The following is a 19268-nucleotide window of genomic DNA, read 5'->3' as shown; positions in this document are numbered from 1 at the left end:
GTCAAGTTTCATAGTATTCACCAATTCACTAGTGTAGACCAAGTTCAAACTACTTAGAAGTGATCAGTATGGACTGAGCTTCTATGTCTACTAAATGCATGATAATTTCAAGCATTGATAATATATGTCGAGTATAAGAACCTCACTGAGCTAGTCTTTAGAACCCAATTTTCTATACTTGGGCCAACTTTGTGTAAACTTATATTGTAGTTGACTTTATTGATTTGTAATTTGGATTGGTATATATGTAATTTATTGTATCACATCCAAAATGAGTATGAAAGTAATGTAACAAGCACTAAAGAATAGACTTGTGAAGTTCAAAGGCTACAATAGTATAAGGAGAAACAAATATTTATCTATCATAGCAAGGTGATCATTACACTCAAAGGAATCTCCTTCAAAAAATCAATGTTTAGATTAGAGATTAGCCATTCTTTCATCCTAATAAGTGAATCAATTAAATCCTTTCACAAGGTAGACTTAATAGTCTTTTGTAAATCTCTGTGTCAAGTGCATACTTCATTGTATGTTTGTAAATCCTTTCACAAGGTAAACCTAGAAGTCCTTATTGCTCCTAATAGGGTAGATCATCAAAAGTGATCATTATAAGCCTTAATAGGATAACTTTATACTATAGTACTAAATCTTGTTGATATCATCCCCACCCTAGTTTTACTTTCTATTTGGAAGCTGTCTAGGTCACCATATTGTCTGTCAAAGTGTTATGAATGTTAATTTTTCATTCATACAATTAGATTAGAATACACATGAAGTATTAATTGGTGAGATAAGATTAAGTTTTATTATTTATTGATTGACCCCTTCACTCTCAGTAACTTAGCCTATCATATATATTTCCAACAACATGGATCCATTAGATCATACAAATACTTAAACTTGTAGGTTACTGTCAAATCAACTTTGCAGAAATGTAAACATGAAACACAACAAATTCAATAACACATTTGAAACAATGATCTAATTTGGAAACCCAATTTGAAAAAAAACACCACTAACATGCTACTCATTCTCACTCTTTTGAAGTGATGCCATATGAAAGGCCAACCTTGTTAAAGGTTACAATGCACACCATTACATGTGACCTAGTTAGTGGATTTCAATCACCCTATTAGGAGTGAATCTTGTTAGAGGATTTTATATCATTCACTTAGAATGTCACCTGGTTAAAAGATTTACAAATGACTCTTAGGTCAAAATTAATCCAAAGGATTTACCCTATATTGGTACAATGATTAGAAAGTAACAGTAAGTCTTGATCTGATAACAACTTACAACACACTTGTAGATTATAGATCTCTATTTTAGTCCTCCATTTTGCTTGGCTTTCACACACTTCATCTCTAAAAACTTGGTCACCCTTCAAGCATCCATTCCCTTAAGCCTTTTTTCTTTGCTTACCAATGAAGACTCTTCTTTTAGCTCACTAAATAAAGCAATACCCTAGACTCCCTATCTTCCTTAGGTTCTCACACATGACAACCTTTGTTTTTTACTAGCCATCTCTATAAATAGAGAATTAAGATCTTTTTTTGCCCAACCTCCATCATATTTTTAAGGGTTAGGTTAGATTAGATAGGATTCAATGAATATACCATCATTTCATTTCATTCCCTTCTAGAAAATTCTCCTTCAATCCTCTTTGAATTTTTCTCAAAATGATTCATCCTCAATTCTATGCCACCAACTCATCAAGCTTATCTTGCACATGGTTCACACAATTCAAGAAATAAAACTTGTTGGCTTAGATTCATCAAGTTCTTTATCTTTCTCGTAATGTTGATACTCAACATTAACTTGCTTCTAATGTTCAACACATATTGTGTTGCTCAGTATCCACTATCAAAACACTTGGCATGAACTAAAGTTTACTAGTGCTTGGCATCAACTAAAACTTTACTCAACTTACACTGTATCACTCAGCTTACACTAAAATCAACTTTTCTCAACTCCAACTAATTTTTCTTTGACTTACAGTAACTTTTCTTGGCACCTACAATGCAGATTGTTAAGCTTGGTAGACAAACTTCATTTAACTTGTTCTTCTAAAATTAATCAGTGTATCTATCCTTTGCAACCTTAAGTAGATTATCAATGAACTATAATATCAATGTCTTAACTATTCCTTGTACTCCTTTTCCATATCATAACTCAACCTTTCCTCTAGTTGCTATTTTTACCTTATTTTATCAAATCTTCTTCACTAATTGAACAAATGATAGTACTCAAATCATCTAAGAAATTGTCTTACCAACAAGTAGCAAGTTTGACATCAGTGACAAAACAATGGTTGAAACACATATTCATCCTATATCAATCTATTTAAAATTTTTTATCTCATTGGCATTGATGGCAAACCAAACCAAACTTAATCAGTATAATCAACAAAATACCAAAAAGAAAATAATTCTTTGTATTGAAATCTCTCCCTCTATTAGAAACTTTTCATTCTTTTGAATAGGTTATAAAATTCAATTTTGATCAAAAAAGAATCAATCAACTCATCCTTATGACTCCCTTTGGATCACTTCTTATATCTTCCTCAACATTATCTCCCTCTTACTAGGTATATGTAATCAGTAGGTACACTATCTCTTTCTAAGTATATATTCCATGTTTCTTCTACCTATATCTTCTATCTCTCTTTATGACTCTCTCCCTTTGGTACACTATCTCCCTCTTTGACAATAATGCCAAAGACTTGTCATCTTTAATATGTAGATATGAACATTTTTCAGTTTCTCCCTCATCACCTAGCTTGTGATTGATTTGTAACCCCAACTCTTTGATTACTTTAGGCATCTCCTAAAGTAAGATCGACTACATTAATGTATAACATATGTCAATCAACTTGTTTGATTGAGGGAACTCCTCATGCTTCTTAGATAGCCTTTGATAAGGGTATCACCCCTACTTTATCTCTTAAACACTCATGAGCATCCTTAGATAATGCTTTTGTGAAGATATCACCTATTTTCTCTTGTGTGTTAACATATTCCATCTTCACCTCTTTATCTTGAACTAACTCTCTCAAGTAATGATACTTGATTGTGATGTGTTTAGTCTTTGTATGCATCATAGGATTCTTTTATATATTTATAGCACTTGTATTATCACAATAAATTATCATAGGTTCAATGATTTCCTCCTTTATACCTTTGATTATTTTTTTGATCCATACAATATTTGTTCAATTTAATGTAGCAACAACATATTCAGCTTTAGCAGTAGATTGAGAGATGTAGTTTTGTTTCTTGCTAATCCATGTAACCAACCTTTTTTTTAAGAAAAATGATCCTCCACTAGTGCTCCTTTTGTCATCAATATTTCCAAACCAATCAACATAAATATAGGCTCTCAATTCAAATTTCTCATTTTTCTTATAGTATAGACCATAATCTTTTGTTCCTTTCAGATATCTCATTAATCTCTTAACTACCATCAAATTATTCTCACTAGGATTAGGAGAGAATCTTGCAACTATCCCAATAGGTAATGTAATATCAAGTCTTTTATGTACTACATATTGTAATTTTCCAATCATAGACCTATATAATGTTTGATTCATCTCAGTTGAATCATCATTCTTTGACAATTTATGTGCTGCCACCATAGGTGTGCTTACTAGCTTGGAATCTTCTAATCCAAAAAAATTCAATATCTCCTTTACATACTTTGAATGGGATGTATATACCATATTTCATCTGATGTACTTGCAAACCTACAAAGAACTTAATCTCTCCAAACATAGACATCTCAAATTATTTCTTCATGTCATTTGCAAAAGCCTTACATAAAGTATCTCGACCTCCAAATATGATATCATCAACAAATCTTTTAGATAGTAAAATACCTTTTTCATTCTCTATCTTAAAGTATAGATTTTTGTTATCATTGGTCCTCTCAAATACAATCTTCATAAGATAATTATGAAGCCTTTTATACCATGCTCTCAGTGCTTGCTTCAAACCATATAAAACTTTGTTTAGTCTACATATCATGTTTTTATTGTTAGCATCAAAAAATCCTTTTGGTTTTTCTATATAAACCTCTTCCTCTAATATACCATTCAAAAATGTAGACTTAACATCCATTTGATAAACTTTGAAACCTTTGTATGCAGAGTAAGAAAGTAGAATTCTTACTCCTTCCAATCTTGCAACAAGGGCAAATGTTTCTCCATAGTCTATCCCTTATTCTTGTGCATATCCTTTACAAACTAATCTTGCCTCATTCCTTTTTATTTCACCATTTTCATGTAATTGGTTTCTATATACCCACTTGGTGCCAATCACATTTTTGTCTTCTAGTCTAGGAACTAGAGTCCATGTCTTATTTTTCTCAATTTGTCCAATCTCTTCTTCCAATGCTTTACTCCAGTCCATATCATTTAAGGCATCTTTCACTATTTTAGGTTCTTTCATTCTCAACAAACATGTATCATTTCTAAACTTATTCCTTTTCATTGGTGTAGCATCTTTATCTCTAGTGATTTGTGCAGTAGGGTGATGTCTCTTTGCATATTTAGACAACCTTGGTTTTGCTCTAGTTTCTTGACTTGATCTCTCAACTTTTGAATCACTATGTACATTTGTATTAGGAAACTCAATATCTCTTTCATGTACACTAATCTCAAAATTAGAATATGCCTCAATTTCATTCTGTAACTTGGCACCTGAAATGTAGCTCAGTTCATGAATGCAACTCAACATTCATAGTATGTGACTCGACAGTCATTAAAACTTGTTGTTGGTTTGCAACTTGATTTACATCATCTTCATTTGCAGGCATACCTTCATAAAAGTATACAAATCATTTGTATTCTTTTAGTTCTTTCATAGTTTCAGCCTCATGCACTTCTGTATATTCATCAAATTTCACATTTTCACTTTCCATAACTTTGTTAGTGTTAGTATTTAAACACTTATAATCTTTAATTCTTGTGAAATAACCAAGGAATATACCTTCTTCACTTTTTGCATCTAATTTACCATTTATGAAATACTTGAGAATATAACACTTGCTTCCAAATACTTTAATATTTTACATTAGGTGAGTATCTATACCATAGTTCAAAAGGTATTAAATGACTACCTTTCTTGACTTGTACACAGTTCAAGGTATAGACAATTGTACTTACAACTTATCTCTAGTATTTCAAAGCAACATCTTTCCCCATCATGAGTGTCCTAGCACAATCCATTATAGATTTGTTCCTCCTTTCGGTAATTCTATTTTGTGGAGGGATCCTAGGAGTAGATGTTTGTCTTTTGATTCCTCTATCATTACAAAACATATCAAACTCATTTGACATAAATTATCCTCCTCTATCAGATCTCAAAAATTTTAGACTTTTTCCTATTTCTTTCTCAACTCTTCCTAAGTACTACTTAAACATTTGGAAAGCATCATATTTCTATTTCAGAAACATAACTATCATCATTCTAGAATAATTATCAACAAATAACATAATGTACTAATCTCCTTTGTAGATTTCACTTTAATTGGTCAACACAAGTCAATATGAACAATTTCTAATATTCCTTTAGGGGTATGAGTGTCACTCTTAAAACTTGACTTAGTCATTTTTCCTAACTAACATTGTTTGCAAATTATATTGTCAAGTTTCTTCAAGTTAGGAAAATCTCTGACTCATCTCATGTTACTGATACTAACCAAGTTTTTAAAATTAACATGACATAACCTCTTATACCATAGCCACACATTATGAAATTTTACAATTAAGCAAGTACCATCCTCTATATCAAGGTAGAATAGATTACCTCTAGTTTGATCACATTTTCCAATTAGTTTTCCATCAATATCATATATCTTAGAAATCTTTTTTTCAAACACAACCTTACAACCTAAATTATTTAGTTGTGACACACTCAACAAATTATAGTTAAGTCCTTCAACATAATAAGCATTGTCACATAAAATCTTTTCTATGAGTTTGATAGAACCTTTTCCTTTTATCAAACATGGTGCATCATTTCCAAACCTTACACTATTTTCATCATACTAATTCAAGGTAATGAACTTACTTTTATCTCCAGTCATGTGATGGGAACACCCACTATAAATGATCCATCTATCATTCTTGTTCAAACAAGACACTAGTGCAGTTGCCTCATCCTCATTAGATTCATCCTTCATTGCAACATTCACCACTTCATCATCATGATCATCATATTCATATTTTGTTTCTTCTTTAGTAATGTAGCAAAACTTCTTGCCTTTCTCTTTGTAATCTTTGTTTTCTTCATCTCTTCTACTTTTGTACTTGTCTCCACCTCTCTATTTTTTCTTCTCTAGACATTTGGCAGCACTATAACCAACCTCATTGCAATTGAAACACATTATAGGTAACTTACCTTTAAATTTTCCTTTACTTCTATGAAATATCCTTGCAAGTAGTGCTTCAATTTGATCTACATCTTCCTCATCTATTTCAATGTCATTGGACACATAGCTTACCTTTTTCTTCTTCTTCTCATTAGTTTCCTTTAATAACAACTGGGCTTTGAAAGTAGATTCAACATTGTCAGGTTTGTAATTATCAAAGTTAGAGAGCTCAAAAGTAGTGAGCCTACCTACCAAACCTTCAAGAGTCTAATTAGTTCCCAATATACATCTTAGTTCTTGTATTGTAAAAACTCTAATATTATGAATAGGCAACAAAGTTCTCCAAATTTTTTTTAGTACAATCTCATAATCTATCTTACCAATAGTTCCTCTTATTGCAATGACAACATCTTTTATCCTAGAGTAATATTGAGCAATGTTCTCACCTTCTTGCATTCTTATATCCTTGAACTTACCTCTAAGACTTTTAGATTTGGGTCTTTAAACATTTGTGTCTCCTCCATATATAGTGTGAGGAGCATCCCACATTTTCTTTGCACTATCACAACCCTTGATATCATCAAATTTGGCATAACTTAGGGCAGAGGAAATCTCCAACATTGCATGGTTGTGTTGTTTCTTCTTTTTTAGATCTTCAATAGTTAGGGCTCTAGTAGGATCAACATGCTCTATGGTGATGGTAGAGTACCTCTCATTTTGACATCTTGATCTTTTTGCTTCTAGTACCTTCAAACTAGTCCTCTTAAGTAGATGGCTCTGATACCAATTATTAAAATTCTTTAGAATAAATCAGAGGGGTTGAATAAGTTATCTAAGTCTAGATGTACAAGTAAAAAATTTCATAACTTAGTAAACACATATCCATAAAACATTTTCACCATGCATGCGTCCATTAGCTCATAAAATTACTTAGACTTGTAGGTTATTGTCAAATCAACTTTGCAGAAATGTAAACATGAAACATAACATATTCAATAACACATTTGGCACAATGATTTAATGTAGAAACCCAATGTGGGAAAAACTACCCGTAACATGCTACTCATTCTCACTCTTCAAAAGTAATGCCCTATGAAAAACCATCTTTATTAAAGGTTACAATGCACACTATTAAATGTGACTTGGTTGAAGGATTTCAATCACACTATTAGAAGTGAGCCTTGTTAGAGGACTTTAGATCATTCACTTAAAATGTCATCCAATTAAAATATTTACAAATGGCTGTTAGGTCAACCTTAATCCAAAAGATTTACCTAGAGTGGTATAATGATTAGAAAGTAATAGTAAAGCTTGATCTAATAACAACTTACAACACTCTTGTAGATTACAGATCTCTATTTTAGTCCTCATTCTACTTGGCTTTCATATACTTCAACTCTGACAGCTTGTTCACCCTCTAAGAATCCATACCCTTAAGCCTTCTTTCTTTGCTTGACAATGCAGACTCTTCTCTTAGGTCACTAAATGAAGCAATATCCTGGAATCATTGTCTTCCTTAGGATCTTGCACATGAAAACCTTTGCTTCTAACCAACCATCTGTATAAATAGAGAATTAAGATCTTTTTCCATTCATCCTCCATCGTCCATTTTAGGGTTGGGTTAGATTAGGTAGGATTTAATGAATCTACTCATCATTTCATTTCATTACCTTTTAGAAACTTCTCCTTCAATCCTCTTTGAATTCATCTCAAAATGGTTCATCTTGAATTTGTGCCACCAACTCATCAAGCTTATCTTTCACATAGTTCACACAATTCAAGAAATCAAACTTGTTAGCTCATATTTGTTGAATTATTGATCTTTCTCATAGTGCTGACACTTGGCATTAACTTGCTTCTAATACTCAGCACATACTGCGCTAGTCAGCATCCACTCTCAATACACTCAACACAAACTAAAGTTTACTGGTGCTTGACATCAACTAAAACTTTACTTGTCTTATACTGTATCACTCAACTTACACTAAAATTAATTTTTCTCTACTCTAACTAGTTTTCTTCTTGACTTACACTAACTTTTTTTGGCACCTACTATGCGGATTGTTAATCTTAGTAGATAAACTTTGTTTAGCTTGTTCTTCTAAACTTAATTAGTGTATCCATCTTTTGTAACCTTAAGTAGATTATAAATGCACTATAATATCAGTGTCTTAATTGATCCTTGTACTCATTTTCCATATCATAACTCAACCTTTCTTCTAGGTGCTATTGTTATCTCATTTGATCAAATCCTCTTCACCAATCAAAGAAATGATAGTACTCAAATCATCTAAGCAATTATCTTACCAGAAAGTAGTAGGTTTGACATCAGTGACAAAATAATCGTTGAAACACATATTCATCCTATATCAATCTATTTTCAATAGTATATACTAGTCTATGGCCAAGAACTAGTATTGCCCCTCAATCTAAACATTCTAGTGTTGAAATTCATAAGAGGTTATCCTAAGGATGTTGATAGGGTCCAAATCAAATTGATGAATCACTTGAAATTGGATGAGAAGACGAAAACAACTTTAGAACATATGTCAAAACATCAGGCTATCATAAAATGTTGGTTTGACAAGCAAGCCATGATCAAATCTTTTAGAATCTCAAACCTTGTTCTTCTATGGGACAAGGAAAAATAAAAACCAAGTATTCATACAAAGTTTCAATGGTTGTGGATTGGTTCTTTTTAGATTGCATAGATTCTGGGAGAAAATAATTTTAGGCTAAGTTCTTTACAAGGGGAATTATTTCCATTACTAGCTAATGGCTAGTTTTTGAAACATTATTTCAAAGCCTAACATAGAAAACATTCAAAAAAAAAAAAAAGTGTGTTTACTTTCAGCATGTGTGTTTACTTTTAGTTGTGTATTTTGTTTTAAGTTGCATCTTTTTTTTCTTGTTGGTCTATAGGTTAGGTGTAATCGAGATTCCTTCTTGATGCATAACCAAGACCACCCAATTTGGTTTCAATTTTAGGGAAGAGCTATTTCTTTTTCAAAGTATTTAGATAATTTTATTTCTTCCACCAATTGAAAAATAGGTATTACTTGTTAGAAACTTACAATTGGAAAAATTATTATTTTGTCATTGATGTTAAATCTACTAATAAGACATGTTGCTATCTGATCTAAATGTCCTATATATTTGATTGATGAAGAGGATTTGAGATATTTCTCATAAAAATAACACCTAAGAGGAAAGGTTGAGTTATGAAATGGGGGTTTAAATGGAAATTTGATTAGTTATACTTTGATAAGACAAAAGTATTTGTTTATATAAAGCTTAACAAAGAAAAAGAGTAAAATATTAAAGAATGTTGAGTGATGCTAGTGTTAACCAAGTTCTACTTCAAGCCAAGAAAATCTAGTGTTGATCGAGCATTAGTATTGACCAAGAAAGTTAGTTGATGTGGAGCCAAAAATTCTACAATGAATGAGTGATTAAGTGATGACCAAGTGTCAAAACTTAGTGATTGTCGAGTGACAGTATTTTGAGTGTATATGAGAAGTCATGATTTATAGTCAAATTAGTTGATTTTTTGGGATATGTAAATTATGTTGAAGATAATATTGATGAGTTGGATCATTAAATTTAAGGAGAAGATTAGGTAAATACCTAATAGATGAATTCTAGAGAAGTTTCTAGAGGATGATTAAGAAGGTGGACAGATACAACGAATCATGTTGAACTAGATCATAAATCCTAAGATCAATAGTGATCAAGGAAAATAGAAAAGAAAGAATTACCAATTTAAGGAGGAATAGAGTTAAAGGAAGTTTGTGTGTGAAGAGTGGAGAGAGTCAGGACAAAGAAAGAGAAAATAATTGCTTATGCAGATGCTGCTAAAGTTAATAAGGAAATCTAAGTAGAATTCTTAAGTTTGTTTAAAGGAGAAGATTAGGTTCTTAAAGTGTTTCCAAGTGAGTTAAGGAATAGAGATTAAAATGAGAAACTTATCAGTGAATCAATAATTGAACTGAATAGTGATCTGAACCTACAAAAAGTGAGTTGTAATCATATAGATCAAAACATTACTATTTCCTTTCTAATAATTATAAATAGATTGTGTTGAAATCCTTTTAATAGAGGATGACCTAAAGGTCATTTGAAGGACTTAATAGTCTATGCAAATCCTTTAGCAAGGTGACATTCTAAATGAAATCATCAAAGTCTTCTAACAAGACCACTCCTAACAAGGTGATTAAATCCTCTAACCAGGTTACATTTAATAGTGTGTATTGTACCCTTTATCAAGGTTCGCCCCTAATAGAGCTCACTTCTAAAGAGTGAAAAAGTGGTGACATGTTGCTAGTGGTTTTTGTTAGGAATAATGTTTCTCAACCTTGTATAATTCCTATTCATTATTATTTGTTTTGTAAATGTATTTCTTGCAAATAATGTTGATGTGTCGACATCTTGAATTGTGTGTAAGGAGATCATGACTAAAACGGTTATGAAGGATTCCTATGACATGTAAGAGCTATGTTAGGAAGATTCAATGATAGGTGAAGACATGTGGAAACTAAGATATTTGAGTACTGTACACTTTACCCCAATAGTGGGGTTCCTATTTTCTCGAAGAATGGTAAAACCCTAATATGGTTTACCTTTGGGAGTAGCCCTAAAGTGAAGCACATGTTATAAGCATTTTTTAGGGTTGCAAAGAGAAGCGATGCAAAAAAGGTGTATTTTTGGTACTGCGAGTAGCTACTGGAGTCTTCTGTTTTTTATGTTGAGCTTGCACTGCAAGTGTATTGTAATCTTTTGTTGAAGATAATACATTGTTCTGGTTCTGAAGGGGTGGGGTTGTTTTACCGAAAGGTTTTCCCCCACCAGCAAATCATTGTGTTATGTGTTTCTTTCTCTGTCTATTTTCTTTATGCTTGCTTGGCTGAAATATTGTTATCTACATGATATTGAATCTATAAGTGAAGAAGATTTTAATAGGATTTGCATCATACTTTCCTTATGAGATTAGTGTAGGAAGCTATTTTCGCACCTGAGTTTCCTTACAAGTGGTATCAGAGCTTGATCAACTTTTGATCCTAGTTGTTGGGTAGGGTTTTTTGAGCTAATCTCAAGTTGAGTGGGAGTCTTGTGCAGAGCATCCTGAATCTTATTTGCAGATTGAGATGGCAAGTTCATCATATGGAAGAATGGAGGTGGAGAAATTTAATGGCACTAATTTCGAGTTGTGGAAACTCAAGATGGAAGACATGTTGGAAGATCGTGACCTATGGGAAGTGACTACAAGTGTTACAAGACCAGCAACTATAGCCCACGCAGATTGGGATATCAAAGACCATAAAGCTAAGGGTCTCATAAGACTTTGTTTAATCGATGCAGTCCTTCTGAATGTTCTAGATGAGAAAACAACATATAGTTTGTGGGAGAGACTTGGGGCCATGTATTAGGCCAAATATTTGGTGAACAAGTTATTCCTGAGGAAGAAGTTGTATTCTCTACGAATGGAGGAAGGTGGATCCTTAACGGATCATTTAAATGCATTTAATTTGTTGGCTGCATAGTTGACATCAGCTGGTGTCAAGTTAGAGGAGGAGGATCGTTGCTACACACTTTTGTGTTCTTTACCAGATTCATGGGACCATCTTGTGATGGCTCTCAGAAGCACATTAGTCACTTTCAAAATGGATGATGTGGTGTCTTCACTGCTATCAGAGGAGATGTGGAGAAAGGCTTCCATTTTGAAAAAAGAAGCCCTTGTTGTTCGTGGGAGATCCACGAAAAGAGGAAAGAAAAATGACAATAAGTCTGACAATAATGGTAGATCCAAATCCTGTGGGAAGTCAAAGACTTCCAATAAGTCCAAGGCAAAATGTTGGAACTATGATAAGACTGGGCACTTTCGTAAAGACTGTAAAGAGCCTAAGAAGAAGAAGAAAGCCTCAGATTCTGGTTCTGAAAAATTTCAAGAAGATGGTGATGCATTCATTGTAGCTTTGGTAGCCCATGCATCTCATGATGTGTGGTTGATTGACTTGGGTGCATCTTTTCACATGACCTCTCATCGAAATTGGTTCTCAAAATACAAAGAGTTCGATGGTGGAAAGGTGTACTTGGGTGATGATTCTCACCTAAAGATAGTTGGACGCGGAAGGGTCACTATCAAATTTCCTAATGGATGAGTAAAGGGAATCAATGGAGTTATGCACATTCTAGGTTTGGCACGAAACCTATTATCTATAAGTATGTTGAATGATGTAGGTGTACAAGTTTTTTTTTCTAAAGATGGATGTAAGATGATGAGAGGAGCTATGGTGCTTACTAAGGGTACTAGGAGAGGTACTTTGTTTCAGCTTGATGCACACATTTCTCAGTGTAATAGTTCTTTTGTTTCAAAGAAGAGAGCAGCTATCACCTCATCCCCACCATCTGAACGAGCAGTAAAGAAGACTATGGTTAGTGGTTCTGATGGTAGTGCAACAAGTGTACCTAAGGGTGCAAACACTTTGGAAGGAAAGCTTCCTGCAAAAAAGACAATGTTGTGGCATTTGAGATTTGGTCACATTGGTGAGAAGGGTCCTAGAACCCTGAAAAATAAAAATCTCGTTAAGGGATTAAATGATTGCAATCTTGGGTATGGAAATCAGTAGAGACAGGTCTAACAAAAAACTTTGGTTGAGTCAGAGTAAGTATGTGAAGTCTGTGTTGGACAGGTTCAGCATGGTAGATTGTAGACCACTATGTGTTCCTATTCCTGTGGGAAAAAAGTTATCTATAGATGATTGTCCAAAATCTCTTAGTGAGGTGGAGGACATGAGTAGAGTACCTTATGCTAGTGCAGTTGGTAGTCTTATGTATGTTATGGTCTGTACTAGACTAGACATTGCCCAAGTAGTGGGAGTCCTGAGTCGATTTATGGCTAATCCTGGATGGATACATTGGGATGCAGTTAAGTGAGTATTCAAATATTTGAGGGGTACATCAGATTACTCCATATGTTATCATGGTAACTCTTTTGGATCTCAGCATTCAGTTTGTATTCATGGGTTTGTGGATTCAGATTGGGCAGGTGATATTGACCACAGGAGATCCACCGGTGCTTATGTGTTCACTATGTTTGGTGGTGGCATCAGTTGGATGAGCAAGCGACAACCTATGGTTACTTTATCCACTACAGAAGTTGAGTACATGGCTGCTACTCATGCTTGTAAGGAAGCCATTTGGCTTAAGAGATTTCATTTTGATGTTGGTGTTGATGTAGAATAGATTACTATTTGGTGTGATAGTCAGAGTGCTATTTGCCTTGCAAAGAATCCAACTTTCCATGCCAAAACGAAGCACATTGATGTGCAGTATCACTTTGTGAGAGATATGGTGGAAGATGGAAAGGTAAATTTGGAAAAGGTAGATACTGTGAAGAATGTTGCAGATGCATTAATGAAACCAGTGGGCACTGAGAAGTTCAAATGGTGTTCAGAGTCTATAGGCCTTTCGGCCTATAGCGATTAGTTCCTGTTATGTTCCTATTGCTCTTATAAGGTGTTCAACAAGTGGGAGAATGTTAGGAAAAAGGTGTCTCAACCTTGTATAATTCCTATTCATTATTATTTGTTTTGTAAAATGTATTTCTTGCAAATAATGTTGATGTGTCGACATCTTGAATTGTGTGTTAGGAGATCATGACTAAAATAGTTATGATGGATTCCTATGACACGTAAGAGCTATGTTAGGAAGATTCAATGATAGGTGAAGACATGTGGCAACTAATATATTTGAGTACTATACACTTTACCCCAATAGTGGGGTTCCTATTTTCTCAGAGAATGGTAAAACCCTAATACGATTTACCTTTGGGAATAGCCCTAAAGCGAAGCACATGTTATAAGCATTTTTTAGGGTTGTGAAGAGAAGCGATGTGAAAAAGGTGTATTGTTGGTACTACAAGTAGCTACTGGAGTCTTCTGTTGTCAATGTTGAGCTTGCACTGCAAGTGTATTGTAATCTTTTGTTGAAGATAATACATTGTACAAGTTCTAAAGGGGTGGGGTTGTTTTACCGAAAGGTTTTTTCCCACCGGCAAATCATTGTGTTATGTGTTTCTTTCTCTGTCTATTTTCTTTATGCTTGCTTGGCTGAAATATTGTTGTTTACATGATATTGAATCTGTAAGTGAAGAAGATTTTAATAGGATTTGCATCATAATTTCCTTATGAGATTAGTGTAGGAAGCTGTTTCTGCACCTGAGTTTCCTTACAGTTTTTTCCAAATTGGTTTTCCACATAAAATCATAATGTCAAACGTGTGATGAATATTTTATGATGTTTTACATTTGATAGTTTACATTTAACAAGTATGTTATGTTTAGGATAGTAATTTGTTTATTAGTATAGTAGAGATTGAGAAACATCAAGATAAGTAGAATAATGAATGCTTAAATATTTAATTGTTCAAATGGTACTTATGGACCTTGAGCAATTGATTCACCCCCTCTCCCTTTCATTTATTCTAAACATTTCTAACAATCAGAATCAAAGAACCTATGCTTAAAAAGAAAAGTTTGAAGGTACATGAATCTAAATATCATGACTCATAAAAGAGAAGTACCAAAGATGAACAAGGAGAACTTTCCTGCATGGAAATCCTTGATGAGGTTGCATATATCTAGTATAGCTAATGATGTTATAAAATTTGTGAACAAGGAGTATGTGCAAATAATGACTAGTCCTCTAATAGTTGAACAACTAAAACAAAAACAAGAACACAATCAAGTAATGTTGGAAATTGCCTTAGGCCTAAGCTATGTCAAGTTTGATGACATAAATGAATGTGACAATGCAAAGAAGATGTATAATAAATTGGAGACCATATATGGAGGTGATGACAATGTCTTGAGAGCCAAATTAGAAATTTTAAGAGGTAAATTTGATGGCATGAGAATGATGGAAGGTGAGAACATAGTAGAATGTTGTACAAGAGTCAAATAAGTTGTCAATGTTGGTCGAGGTGAGAATGGAGAAATCAATGTTGAAAATATAAGAGGGGTAACTAAGAGGGGAGAGGTGAATCAATTTCCATGACAAAAATTCCAAATCCCTAAGATATCAATACAAAATTCCCACTAAATCAAATCTTTGTACTACTTGGTCAGAACTAGGTATACATCATAACCCAATTAACAAAGAAGCCTTAATATATTAATGTGAACTAATCTTTACTAAATTGGCTATAGAAACATAAAACAGTAAGAAATAACTTGAACACATGAGACACCAAGATTTAATGTGGAAACCCAATTTGGGAAAACCACGAATGCAACTAGTTACACATTTTCACTCTTTTGAAGTGAGCCCTATTAGGAGCCAACCCTATTAAAGGTTACAAAATAAATTTTTAAGTGTGACCCTATTAGAGGATTTGAATCATCCTATTAGGAGTGGCCTTGTTAGAGGTCTTTAGAGACTTTTATCTAGAAATGCCACCTTGTTAGAGGATTTATAAAATTACTATTAAGTCAATTGTGTTAAGATATTTATTCACTACTACAATTATTAAAGAGTAACAATGATTGACCTAATTGATTAACTAACCTTGTGGATTCACATCACTATTATGGTTTATCCTTTGGATCCTCCTTGAATAAAATATTCTTTGCAGCTCCTTGGATGTTTTGTCTTTAATTAGATATCCCTTTCAACTTACACCTTTCTCATTCTTGTTATTCTTTTTTTATTCCTTTGGTAACAAACCAAACTCAATTTACACTCTGAACTTGGTTCCTTTTGAATTCTATAGGGTTGATGCTGGAGTCTTCTTTAGTGCCTAGCTAAGCTTTGTTAATACTAGTTGTGGTTGGTTAGAGTGTGACATTTGTGTAACATCAATGACAATATATAATTGACTAATTGATTTCAACAATCTCCCTCTTTGGCATTGATGGAAACATAACATGTCATTATGCAAAGAAAGGTTTGGAGAAAATATCCGTAGTTTGATTTTGATTCATCATCCATCATAATTCTCTCTAAGTTTCTCCCTTTATCATCTTATCTTCAGACTCTATTTGGTCAAATTCTCCCTTTTGCTTATATAAAAATCTCTTCCTCTCATTCTTCTCTGATTCTTTTATATGGCATCAATCTCTCCCTCTTTGACATCAAATGACAAAGACTTTATATAATGAATTTTCAATTTACTTGATACACTAATTCATATGTAATGTGCTCTAAAATTCTTGCTTCAACTTGATAGTTTTCCAATGATGCTTTGTTGATGCACCATTAATATGTACTCTAGTGAGCATTAGATAGGGGAATTACCCCTAGTATACCTCTAAGATATGAAAATGGAACTTTAGGTAATATCTTGGTGAATATGTCAAAAACTTGCTCCTTTTTGTTCACATATTCAAAACTCACTTCTTTATCTTGAACTAATTCTCTCATAAAATGATACTTGATTACAGTTTCTTTTGTCTTAGTGTGTATCACTAGATTCTTGGATATGTTGATTGCACTTGTGTTATCACAATAGATAACTAGTGGGTCCTTGATTTATTCCTTCATTCCTAACAATATTTTCTTGAACTAGATTATGTTGTAACAATTAACTACTACAGCAACATATTCTACCTATGTTGTAGACTGAGAGATGCAATTCATCTTTTTACTTGTCCATGATACTAACCTCTTTCAAAGAAAGAATTATTCTCCACTAGTGCTCTTCCTATCATCAGTTCTTCCATCACAATCAACATTAGTAAAGTATTTCAATTCAAAGTTTCCTCCATTCTTGTACCATAAACCATAGTCTTGAGTGCCTTTTAGATATCTCATAATTATTTTGATTACCATCATATGATTTTCTTTAGGATTTTCAAAAAAATCTTGCAACTATACCAACTGCTAATGCAATATGGGGCCTTGTGTGTACCACATACTAAATTTTCCCAATCATGGATCTATAGGTTATCTGATTTACCTCTTTTGAATCATCATTCTTTGATAGTTTATGTATAGTAAACATAGGTGTTCCAACCAGTTTTGAATATTCCATTCAAAAGGTCTTTAATATCTCCTTGATGTACTTTGATTGAGTAATGTAGATGCCATCCTTCATTTGATGAACTTATAAACCAACAAATAATCTTATCTCTCCAAACATTGACATTTCAAGTTATTTCCTCATTTCTTTAGAGAATAATTTACATAAGTCATCATGACCTATAAATAAGATATCATCCACAAATATTTCTACCAACAATATCTTATTCTGTGTTTGTTCTTTAATATACACACTGCTATTATTCAAAGCATCTTTTATAATTCTAGGTTTAAATTCAGTAAGAAAACATGTACCTTTTTATTTGTTCCTAGTTAGTATGTCTCCTGTCTGATCTCTAATTACTTGTTTAGGTGCATGATGCCTTTTAACATAGGTAGCAAGTATAGGTTCCTTCCTTCTAGATTCTAGACTTGTTTCACTTGGCTCACCATGCTCAAAGGTTTTTTTAACTTCTAATCTTTGTTTAGTTCCCACTATATGAGACTTGGTTCCCTTTGTCTATAACTTGATTTTCTCTTATTGTAACTTGGCTTGTACGAACTACTTCTCTGGTTGCACTGGTTTTAACTCAATGGGTACAAAAAACTTAGGTGACTTGGGCAGTGTTGACTATTGGGGTGGTGTTTTTTGTTGTTGCCCAACCATACTTATTTGAAGCTTAGGTAAAGTCTCAAGCTCATACTAAATATATTTTATGTAGTCTTTAGGTTCCTTGTTTCTTAGTTCTTCACTCTTTTCTATAAACTCATCAATTTCCACATGTACACTTTCTATAACCTTGTGAGTAGCAAGATTTAAAAATTTATATGCTTTGCTCTTGTTGGAGTAGCATAGGAATATTCCTTTCATTTTCTCTTTGAGGAAATAACACTTTATTCCAAATACTTTGAAATACCTTACATTAATTTTATAGCCATACCATAATTCATAAGGTCTTTGATTTGTACCTTTCTTTAGTTAAACTTGGTTCATGGTATTAACTATTGTGTTGATTGCTTCTTTCCTATATTTGGTTGCAAAAATTTTCTCTATCATCAGTGTTCTTGCACGATCCATGATGGATCTATTTCTTCTTTTTTCTATGTCATTTGGTTGAGGTGTACCAAGTTCATATACTTGTCTTTTGATACCTTTTTCATTGCGAAACTCATTGAATTCATTAGAGATGAATTCACCTCCTTTGTTTAACCTTAGGCATTTTAGATTTTTTCCGATTTCTTTTTCAACTCTAGCCAAATACCATTTTAACTTTTGAAAATCTTCAAATTTTTCTTTTGGATACATCATTTCCATCATCCTAAAATAATCATTAAAAAAAAAAATGAAATATTTGTCTCAATTGTATCTCTCTCTACCTATTGGTCCACAAAGATCTATGTGAACTAGTTAGAAAACTTTTTAAGAATAGTAATTTTTACTTTTGAAGCTAGCTTTTCCCATTTTTCCAATATGACATTGTTTTATATAGCCACTTTAGGTTTCTTTAGAGTTTGTTTACTCTTACTCTTTTGTTCTTTCTTATGGTAACTAGATTGTCAAAGTTTATGTGACACATCCTTTTATGCTATAGCCAAATTTCCTCTACTTGTGCAAAAAAATATGAACTTTCAGTGAGATCTAGATAGAATATGTTACCTTTATTCTTATTTCTAGTCCCAACTCAATTTCCTTTACCATCCAAAAATTTTTCTTTTCCATTCATGAATTCTACCGTATATCCAATATTGTTCAATTGTGCCACACTTAGAATATTGTGTCTTAGTCCTTGAATCTAGTAAGCATTGTCATATTTGAGTCCATCAATTAATTAAATTCATCCTTTACCTTTCACATAGCATGGTTCATTGTTTCCAACTCTAACA

This window comes from Cupressus sempervirens, chromosome 4 (assembly GCF_028749045.1).
Source record: "Cupressus sempervirens isolate cs-2001-9-10 chromosome 4, ASM2874904v1, whole genome shotgun sequence".
In the NCBI taxonomy this organism is placed as follows: Eukaryota; Viridiplantae; Streptophyta; class Pinopsida; order Cupressales; family Cupressaceae; genus Cupressus; species Cupressus sempervirens.
The sequence above is the reverse complement of the archived record's forward strand: the minus strand, read 5'-3'. Positions refer to the sequence as shown.